Here is an 11,117-nt window from a genome sequence, read left to right as displayed (position 1 = left end):
CGTTAAATCCCGAGTCGAATGTTGGAATGTTCCGGATATTTCTATTCCATATTTCATAAATTTTATCTTTTAGCAAACAATTTCCCGTAATATTCACATAAGATATTAAGGAAAACCGAATTATTTCCGTCCTACCATAACTCAAACACGGAAATTTTTCTTCCGCAGGAGGGAACCCCTTGGGAACAGACGCAGCAGGTGCTGCGCCTCTTCCAAGAAACGCAGTGGCTGCTGCGCCTCTTCCCAGGCCCTTTTCCGCGTATTTATCGTATCTTTTTCATATCTTTCCGAGATTCACTTCCAAAGACTCTCCGAAACCCTAATTCCTTCACGTGATTAGTATAAATAGGAGCCTTCGCTCCTCATATTTCTCACGCGAGTGTCCGCCCTTCTCTTCTCCCTTTGCATTCTAGACTTTGTTCTTACTTTTTGGCGTCTACGTGCTTGAACATTCGACCACGTAAGCTCGGATCCTTCTGAGTACCGGCCTCCCCGTTTGCATGACCGACCAATTTGACCAACTCCACCTCAATCAACTTAATTAACTTAATCGTTTTCCTCTTACGAGGGCACTTTCTTTGCATTCGCGTCGAGCATCACTAATCGATATCTTAGTCCTTCTCGTTTCACAACATGTAAGTCCGAGGTGTAATCCTTCTTTTTATTTATTGTATTTTATTGTATCATCAATTGTAAGGTTTATGTCGAAAATACCATTAAAACCGATTTCTAAACCGTGCTTTAAAACCTCTTTTTACGGTTTCCGATGATAACCGTCGAGAAAGGACGCAAAGAATCGCTGCGCCTCTTCGAAGAAGCGCAGTTCCTGCTGCGCCTCTTCGTGAGGCTGCTGCAGTTCCTGCTTCCTTTCTTCTTCGTTCGTCCTCTGTTATTCGTCAAAGTTTCTTTCTTTTGTTTCGTTTGTTTGTTAATTCTTCATCACGATAGCATATAATTCATATGTATATTTATTATTCATCATTAACATGTTTTAATCGTCACAAATCCGACTTAAATCCCTTATAATCCGATATTTGCGGGTTTTCGTCATTAAATTCAATTCCGGGTTGTAAAGATTCAATTCATCAATATTGAGTTTCTGGAATTCGTCTTTGATATAGTTTTCATCTGTTATTTGTCATATCTATCATATATTTGTCATTAATCCACCGTATCTAACTCAATTAATTAATTTAATTTGTTTAGTTTGTTAATATTTTTTCACTTCTATCATTAATCCATCTTATGTTAAATCGTTTAATTACGTCTTATTCATGTTTTACTGTTTTCACGACCCATTCATATGTTAAATAACATGCTAATCACTTTCATCTGAGTAAATATCATTAATCGATCATTAAATTCACCAATTAACATTAACGGCTTGCAATTACGGCTTCACGGCGGGGCGAGCCAAGGAACAGACGCAGCGTCTGCTGCGCCTATTCCAAAGGACGCAGCTCTGCTGCGCCTGTTCCTGGCTGAGTTCTGTCCCTGAACTCCGTTTCTGCCTTGACCTAGTTTAATTAGTTTACGTATTAATCAACTATTAACCGTAATATCACGCTAATTCTTGTTCGTTAATTTATTTGATTCTTTCTTTTATCTCTTTTTCTCAAATTATCCGTTTTAAAGGTATTTTCGACATAAATCGCCTATTCCGTTGTAATTATTGTAATTTTCATTATCGTAATTCATAATTATTGTATTTCTTTTATTGCTTGTATGTTTTCACATGTAAATGAGCATTAAATCCTACTTCGACCTTAATTGTTTGCTAATTACATGTCAACCGACTTAGTATTAATTCTCACATGCTAGGATTAAAACTTGGATGTTGCATTGCATGCATATAATCGACAATATATCAAGTACGAATAACTTTCCTAATCATTAGTAGAGGCCGCTATCGAGGCGGGCGGGATTAGGTGTTCGATCAAAAGAGCTTCCTAATACGTACCTTCACCCCTTACTCCAGATATCTGTGAACACCCGTGTTCATTGGCATCCACGAGAGTCATTCTAGACATAGAATGCTAAGGGTAACGATTGCAAAGTGTTCATGTCACTACTTTGTGTCTTGACATGACACGAGGTATTCGAACGGTTCCAATTTCCCATAAAAATTGGTGGCGACTCCATAAAAAAATGCAAACGCTTGTTCCTCTTTTCCTCCCAAGCGCCCCCGTGGGTGGCCCGCTGTCCACACAAATGGATACACCTTGAAAATTAGGCTTCACCAACTGAATTTGGTCAGAACTAACAATTCCTTATTAAAACGGGTTGGTCTCTTCTCTCTTCGAGATAGGATGATTTTGTGGGGAATGGGCTTGCCTTCCGTCATCGATATGGGAAACCAGAAGCTAGTCCGGGTTTGTCATAGAATCATCTAAGAGCTTATCATAAGCACTACTTCTGATGGAGGTTTTATACCGCCAGACATGGAATAGGTAAAGAAAACAAACACGGGATCCTAAAGTACCCTACCATTTACAACGGAATACATGTTTCTACCCAAGGGCACGCTTCGAGTGCGTTGTGCATTTTGAAATGATTTGGTTTGATGACTGAAATGAAAGTGGAAGCTGGATCAATTTCATTGATACGGAAAAAAAAGTTTGACACGACTGTAGGAAAGCAGACCGTAGACTCGACTTGGACTAAGACTCGAATGTAAATTACAACTTGTAATTATCAAACTCGGTTTTGAACTTTTCTGTTTTCAAGAGTTGACTCAAATGCTCAGTTTGAAAATTGGCCGACTTTCACAACTCGGCTTGACTTTGGGAAGAAACTATGTGACTTGGGTTCAGGAATTGATAGAGCTTTGACGCTATTTATAGCTGGCAGAGGTTTCACTCTATTTATCGACTCGAGATTTAAATGGACTGGACCAGATTTGACTTGAAAATGAACATTGTGGTTCATTTGTGAAGGATATAATGCAATTGGTATTGGATTTGAGTCTTCGACCCAAATGGACCTCGACGTGACATGGATGGACTTGAAATGAACATGGTGGTTCTTTTGTGGAAGGTTCAATCGAAATGGTTCGGGTCTTCGACCTAACTTAACTTGACATGAATTGAAGGCACTTGATCACATAACTCGGACTCGAAAATGGACAAAACGGTCTTAGGTCCAAGTAAACATTGACTTGAAAACCGATTTGAATTATTAACTTGACGACAAACTCAGACCTGGGAAATGAACCACATAGTCCATATGTGAGGGGTCAAATGTGTGAATGACATGTGACTTGGGTTTTCTACCCTACATGGATCATGGCTCGACTGAAACCTTGAAATGAACAAGTCTAGTTCATTTGTGGAGGGTCCTTGACATAAAGACTCATGACTTTGGTCTTAGACCCAACTTGACATAGACTTGGTGTGAATAAACTCATGATTGAATCAACATAGCCCTTAGGTTCATATGAAACGTCCAAAATGGCCTAACTTGGACGTTTCTGTGGACTATCCTAGACCAAATGGTCGACCAACATGACTCGAAATCTAAGAGGTGAGCTTGGGTGACCCAAAAAGGTCTGTGTTCTAGACACTTGGGACAAAACACGCCTAGCCAAACACGGTCAGGACCTGGACACGACTCGACGCATTTCATGCTTGGTTAAGGTTCGAGAGGCATTTTGGATTGATTTTGAAAAACAAGGGATTCACTTGAAAATGAGATTTGAAATAGGCAGCATGCCGGCTATAAAAGCTCATTTTGGGCTGAAAAAATCTAGTCCTATTTGGGCAGCATTCCGGGTTTTTAAAACCATGCTATTTTGAAAGTGAGTTGTTCAAAGGTTCGGCTTTGAAATTGACATGGAAAATTTTCGAAAAGAAAAGACTCGGAAATTCACATTTGCACATTGTCATTCTCATGTTATAAGGATGTATGCTCCTAGACATTTCTAAGTCTCGGCAAGTCTTCTATAAGAAGGTCTATACCCTCCATCCTTTCGGGTCTTGTAGGGCAAGGGTGTGACACCCCCACATACCAGGACCACCATAGCATGAGAGACCGTCACCATCTCGGTTGCCCGAGGTTAGTATATCAAAGTTACGAATCCAAAACACGATAATTAAAGTATGAATAGTTAAATGGTTACATATTCCAAAATCCAAACCAAAACAAGTGTTACTAAAGTTGAACGACTACAACTGAATAATAAACTCATGACAATGGCAACTAGACTTGCGTGATGACTCCCCATCTCGTCCCCATAGCTAGCAGACATCATCACCTGTCATAATCTGCTCACCATCCCCGAATGTATCACCACATATTTTATAAAACAACAACGGGGTCAGTTTACTTCATAATCAAAATAAGACAAGTACGAAAAGACAAGCAGCTGATCATCCTCCACCTCCAACTCCAATCACACATGTAACTGACTACACACTAAAGTGTGTAGCCCTGCCAGTGGGGGACCACAGCCATTCGCACCTAAGCCCCCGCTCATCAACGAGCTTATAACCCTGTCCACTAATGTGCACATCCCCTCCTGTGGCGGGTTCCAAAGAGGGCAAAACTAGGGTGTGAAGCCACTCCCGCACATCACCATCAAACATCACAACTCCAACACCCAACTCCAAATCAACAATCAGCAGATAATCACAATATCAATCGTACAAACAATTACAACACAATCTTAAATCAATTAAACAGTAAACCGAGTAGGGAAACTGATAACAGGTAGAGGTCGTCGTACCCAATCAAACAAATTCTCAACTAGTAAGGGTAGTCGAGGTCGAACCACAAGGAGATCAAGTATTGAGTACTAGTTTTGTCTTAAATTATAAGTTAGCTACGCGGATCAAGAAATTGGTTTTAAACTAATTAATTAATAACTAACTACGACAGCTAAAATAAGAAAGCAAGTAATCGAAATAACAATGGTCTTAACTCTTAAACAATAAAGGAAAGGTTAGGGTCCGATTTCTCCTCCAACACACCATGTTTACACTCATAAATCCCGTTAACAAGTCATTGGGTAATAGTTAGGGGGAAACGCCTCTAATTCACCTACTAACTCCCTCCCGGGCTCATAGTAGGACACTAGTAATCCCGACTCACCTCCCTCCCGGGTTCGTGACTCGGACTCCCTTATTCTAAGTTAAGGTCAATAAACCCACGTTATCTTTCCGGTCATCCCACTCCCTCTCCCAAGGGTCGATTTCAAACCGAAAATTAAAGACACCCTTCTCAAGTTCTCCCTCCCGGGTTCAACTCAAGTTGGCAACTAGTTTAAGTGAGGTGAGCCGACTCCCAACCTAGCCAACTCCCGTTGACGGTCAAGGGTCAAAAGTCAACAACAATCCCAAATAAAATATTACAAGTCAAATCCTTTAATTAACCCAAACTAATTACCCAACAACTAATTAATCAAAATGGGATTTAATTATGTAAACTTGGCATGTTATGGATTAATCGAACCCTAGTAATAAAACTACTCACTAATCATAAATAAAACTAAACTAATCAAACTACCCATTAACATTAAACATGGAATAAACATAATTAACATAAGAAAGATTAAAACTTTAAATAAATAAGTACAAATTAATTAAACTAGATACTTGAAACAAGACTATAAAATAAGAAGGGAGAAAGAATTATACCCAACTTGTAATTAATGGAATGAAATGATGGATCCTCGTACAAAAGTCATAAATTGTAGAGATTAACTACAAATCTAAGCTAACAACAATAAAAAGAAGATGAGTGTTTTATTTTTTTGGAAAAAAAAACTAGATCTAAACCTAACTACTACTCCTACAATCCCCTCTGTTTCGTTGCCTCTGCTGCCCAGCCAACCCAGAAATCCCCAAAAATGACGGCTTCTTCTAAATTATGTCCCCCTTCTGAAATTGTCTAGCTCTCTTTTTGTTTGAAATTGTGAAACTTCACTCAAAGCCACATGTGGAAATATCAAAAAGGCCCTTCATTAATTTGTCAAGTCTTTGCTATCAAAATGGCAGCCCAATACACGTAAACAACAACCTGCCTGCTAAAGATCGTCGACACATTACTAATTATCGTCGACAATTTGTAATGACTTTCCTAATCTACCCCTCACTCTAAACTCCCATATATTAACATTTTTTTCAAGTACGATATTTCCGCCACCACCGCTTCAATTCCGTTAGCAAATTCAAGGAATCGACGACAATTAATCTAAACTAGTTTAATTTTTAAAAAATTTGTAATTAGTTAGTAGATTTAGGTAGTTTAAAATAGAATCGTTATTGTTAGAACGGATTAGCGATTATCGATTACCGCACCAAAGATTGACTTTGACCTCTCCATTAATCAACACCTCCTTCATAACTTCCCTGCTCCTTCATCTTCATCTTCATTCGTATCCACTCACCATCAATTAACAATTCACCAACATTAGCCAAGCTATCAGCTACAACCAGCCATCAACAATTCACCATAACCATCAACCTCCCCGTATTTGCCTTCATCATTCACCATAAACCACTCATTTCTACCATCACTCCTCTGCTCAACCATTTTTTAACATCACCATTGATGATTCATTCATCCCTGCAAATCGTCACAGCAGCAGCAGCAAAACCCTGCATTCGAACGAGCTGCACACTTCATCAACTACACCCGCATCACCATCCTTCACCTCCCCTGCATACCACGACTTCAACCACCATCCAAAATTTTTTTTAAAAAAAAAAAAAATTCCGGACGAACATATTTTCGTCTGGACCTGGGTCTGGAGGAAAATATTTTTCGTCTGGACCTGGGTCTGGACGAAAAATATTTTTGTTTGGACCATGGTCTGGACGAAAAATTTCTTTGTCCGGACCTTGGTCTGGACGAAAAATTTCTTCATCCAGGCCCCTTTTCAACAATTTTTTTTTTTAAAAAAAAATTATTAATTTCCATCTTAAATTAGTTTTGGATGCGTGGATCGATAATCGCTAATCCGTTCGTCAAATCATAAACTTGAAACGTAAACATATCTCTTGAACATCGTTACTAGCTTGATCGTTGTTACCGTCATTAGTCGATATGTTTAAAACCGTTTTAATCGAAAAGTTCGTAAATTAAATTACGATTTTTTTTTTCCAAAAAACCATCTTTTTTGTTTTAGAAAGATTAGAGAGAGACAAATGGGGTGAATGTGGGGCAATATTGGAAAGATGTGTTAATTGTCGACGATAATTAGTAAAAGTGTCGACGATCTTTAGCACGACCCCAACAACAAAGGAAGTGCGAGAAATAGGCGGCCCAAATGCTATCTTCTCATTAATTGACAAAAGGTTGACTGTAGTTTCACTCGTCTCATTTCTTTGGCTATTTGACCCGTCTTGATCCACTTTATCACTTGTTATCAAGTATCTCGGTACCTATACGATAAAATAATAGAAGCAGTACCAAGATTCCAAGAAATAACATGAAATAACTTTATTTAAAAATAATCGATTAATGTATGATTTAACACACAAATGAGTCGATAAAGCTAGCTCGAGTTATTAATTAGATAAAATAAGAGATAAAATATGAGTCAAAAACACGTAAAATGGAGTGTTATCAGAAACCCTACCTTAGCACAACTGCAATGAGACAAATACGCAAGCTAGAAAGGCTCCTCTACGAATTCCTCACCTAACAACAATAACATAAACTCCAATTACCATATGCAAAAACCCTTTTCCCCCAAATCACAAATTAGGGCAAACCCTAAAAGATCAATCAATGGAATTAATGAAATCAAGGACTTACCGACACCAATGATACAATGAATGATGAAGAAGACTTGCTAACAATCCACGCACTTGAGAGAGATTTGGAGAGGATTAGAGTTACGTTATATTGTTTAGGTTATGTAAAAGTGAATAGAAACTGATTAACGCGTCATAAATAACTCTAATCCTTTCTAAATCAAACCACGGAAATAAACTCCGTCAGACCGGATACTCGATCGAGTATAGAGTATACTCGGCCGAGTATTCTCTACTCGGTCGAGTATTCCCATACTCGGCCGAGTATTCCTAGACAATAAACTGTCCAGAAATACACAGAACACCTACTCGGCCGAGTAAGCCCTATTCGACCGAGTACCAGACTTAAGAAAACCGTAGTATTACAGTCTTCCTTCCTTAAAAAGAACTTCGTCCCCGAAATTCACACTATACACACAAAACAAGACCAACAACAGCCAAACAACTCCCACTACATAAACAAAACACCTAACACAACCGACCAGATGACACAACATAGCTAAACCAACTCAAAACGTAACTAAACCAACTTAAACTAACTCAAAAACAAGCATGCGACCATCTCCTACCCCCCCTAAAAAGACAACGGTTACGTCCCCGTAACCATACATACCTGATCAAAAAGGTGGGGAAAACGCTCTCTCATAGCCTCCTCTAGTTCCCATGTGGCCTCTTCCACATTATGATTAGACCAAAGCACCTTAAGTAAAACGGTCTCACCATTCCTTGTCTTGCATACTTTGCGGTCTAAGATCTCCTTAGGGACCTCCGCATAAGATAAGAACTCATCCAGTTCGATGTTCTCAACCTCAGGCATATGTGATGGATCACTCATACACTTCCAGAGTTGTGAAATATGAAACACGTTGTGGACCAGATCCAAAGCTGGTGGTAAAGCTAACCTGTAAGCCACCTCACCTACACGATCCAAAATCTCATATGGACCGATAAACTTCTGACTTAACTTAACTTTCTTTCCAAACCTCATCACCCCTCGCATTGGGGACACTTTCAAAAGGACTTTGTCACCCACTGCGAACTCGATGTCTCTGCGGTGCAAATCTGCATAACTCTTTTGGCGATCCTGAGCTGCCTTCATCTTTTGACAAATCAATCGAACTTGCTCAATCATATCCTGCACCATCTGTGGTCCTAAAACCATTGTCTCAGCACTGTCGTCCCAACAAACTAGACTCCTACACTTCCTGCTATACAGAGCCTCGAATGGTGTCATCCCGATACTGGTATGATAGCTGTTGTTATAAGAGAACTCGATCAAATCCAGCCTATCTTCCCAACTTCCACCGAACTCCATGGCACACGCCCTCAACATGTCCTCCAAAGTCTTGATAGTCCTCTCAGTCTGACCATCTGTGGCAGGGTGAAAAGTTGTACTCATCTTTAAGGTCGTAACCATCAAATCCTGCAACTCTTGCCAAAACCGTGATATAAACCTCGCATCTCGATCCGACACTATATCTTTAGGCACACCATGTAACCGAACCACATGCTTCCTGTGACCCAAGGCTAGCTGTATCTTAGTCCAAGTATCCTTCATCGGAATGAAGTGAGCTGACTTTGTTAACCGATCGACGATCACCCAAATCATATTGTTACCTTGTTGTGTCTTTGGTAACCCTACGATAAAGTCCATAGAGATCGACTCCCATTTCCACTCGGGTACCTCAAGTGACTGAATCTTACCTTGTAGTCTTAGTTGCTCACCCTTTACTCACTGGCATGTCAGACACCTAGCCACGAACTCGGACACATCCTTCTTCATGTTAGGCCATCAAAAAGTTTTCTTGAGGTCCTTATAAAACTTGTCACCTCCTGGGTGAACGGAATAAGGAGTGCAATGAACCTCTGTCATGATTACTCTCCTCAAGTCTGCATCATCAGGGACACACCATCTCCCATCAAACCGAACACTCCCATCTGTGTGGATAGAAAACCTGGAATCTGTGCCACTCTCCACTCTTGACTTCCATTCTTGGATCTTAGGATCAAGCTCTTATTTTCTCTTGATATCCTCATACAAATCTGGCTCGATCGTCAAATCCCCAACGGTATCCCCTTTCCGAATCATGTGGATCCCCATCTTGATCATCTCATCCCGCAGCTTCAGCAAAGACATAGTTGTACATAGCGAATAGACACTCTTCCTACTCAAGGCATCAACAACAACATTAGCCTTACCCTCGGGATAGATGATCTACATGTCATAGTCCCCAATCAGCTCCATCCATCGTCTCCGTCGCATGTTAAGCTCTTTCTGAGTGTAGATATATTTCAGACTCTTATGATCTGAAAACACCTTAAAGGTTGCCCCATAAAGATAAGGCCTCCAAATCTTAAGAGCAAAAACAACCGCACCCAGTTCCAAATCATGAGTAGGGTAGTTCTCCTCATACGGCTTCAGCTGCCTCGACGCATAAGCTATAACCTTCCCATCTTGCATCAAAACACATCCCAACCCATTGTTTGAAGCATCGATATATACTTCAACGTTCTCACTTCCCTCAGGTAAGGCTAGGATAGGAGTTGTGGTCAAACGCTCTTTTAAGATCTGGAACGCCTTTTCACAACTCTCATCCCACAGAAATCTGGTCTCTTTCCTCATTAAAGCTGTCATAGGCCTCGCGATCGTAGAAAAGTCTTTCACGAACCTCATGTAGTAACCAGCTAGACCCAAGAAACTCCGAATCTCAGCAACATTTTTCGGTGATTCCCACTTGGTCACTGCCTCAATATTGTTAGGTATCCACCAACACACCCTTTTTAGATATCACATGGCCTAGAAAAGCCACTTCCTCTAGCCAAAACTCGCACTTGGATAACTTGGCATATAGTTGGTTATCTCGCAACGTCTGCAAAACTAATCTCAGGTGCTCCTCCTTAGTCTTAGAGTAGACTAAGATGTCATCAATGAAGACGACCACAAACCTGTCCAATAACGGACTAAAAACCCGGTTCATAAGATCCATGAAAGCTGTTGGTGCATTCGTCAACCCAAAAGGCATCACTACATACTCATAGTGACCATAACGAGACCAGAAAGCTGTCTTAGGAATATCCTCATCTGCTATCCTCAACTGGTGATAACCCGACCTCAAATCGATCTTAGAGAACACACCTGCGCCACCCAGCTGGTAAAAAAGATCATCAATCCTTGGTAAAGGATACATGTCCTTCACCGTGACACGATTCAGCTCTCGGTAGTCGATGCATAGTCTTATGCTCCCATCTTTCTTTTTCACAAACAACACCGGTGCTCCCCATGGTGACACACTAGGCCGGAAATACCCCTTATCTAACACATCATGTAGTTGTTTCTTTAACTCTTCCAGTTCTTTAAGT

Source organism: Silene latifolia, chromosome X (genome assembly GCF_048544455.1).
Source record: "Silene latifolia isolate original U9 population chromosome X, ASM4854445v1, whole genome shotgun sequence".
Taxonomy (NCBI): Eukaryota; Viridiplantae; Streptophyta; class Magnoliopsida; order Caryophyllales; family Caryophyllaceae; genus Silene; species Silene latifolia.
Note: the sequence above shows the minus strand (reverse complement) of the source record.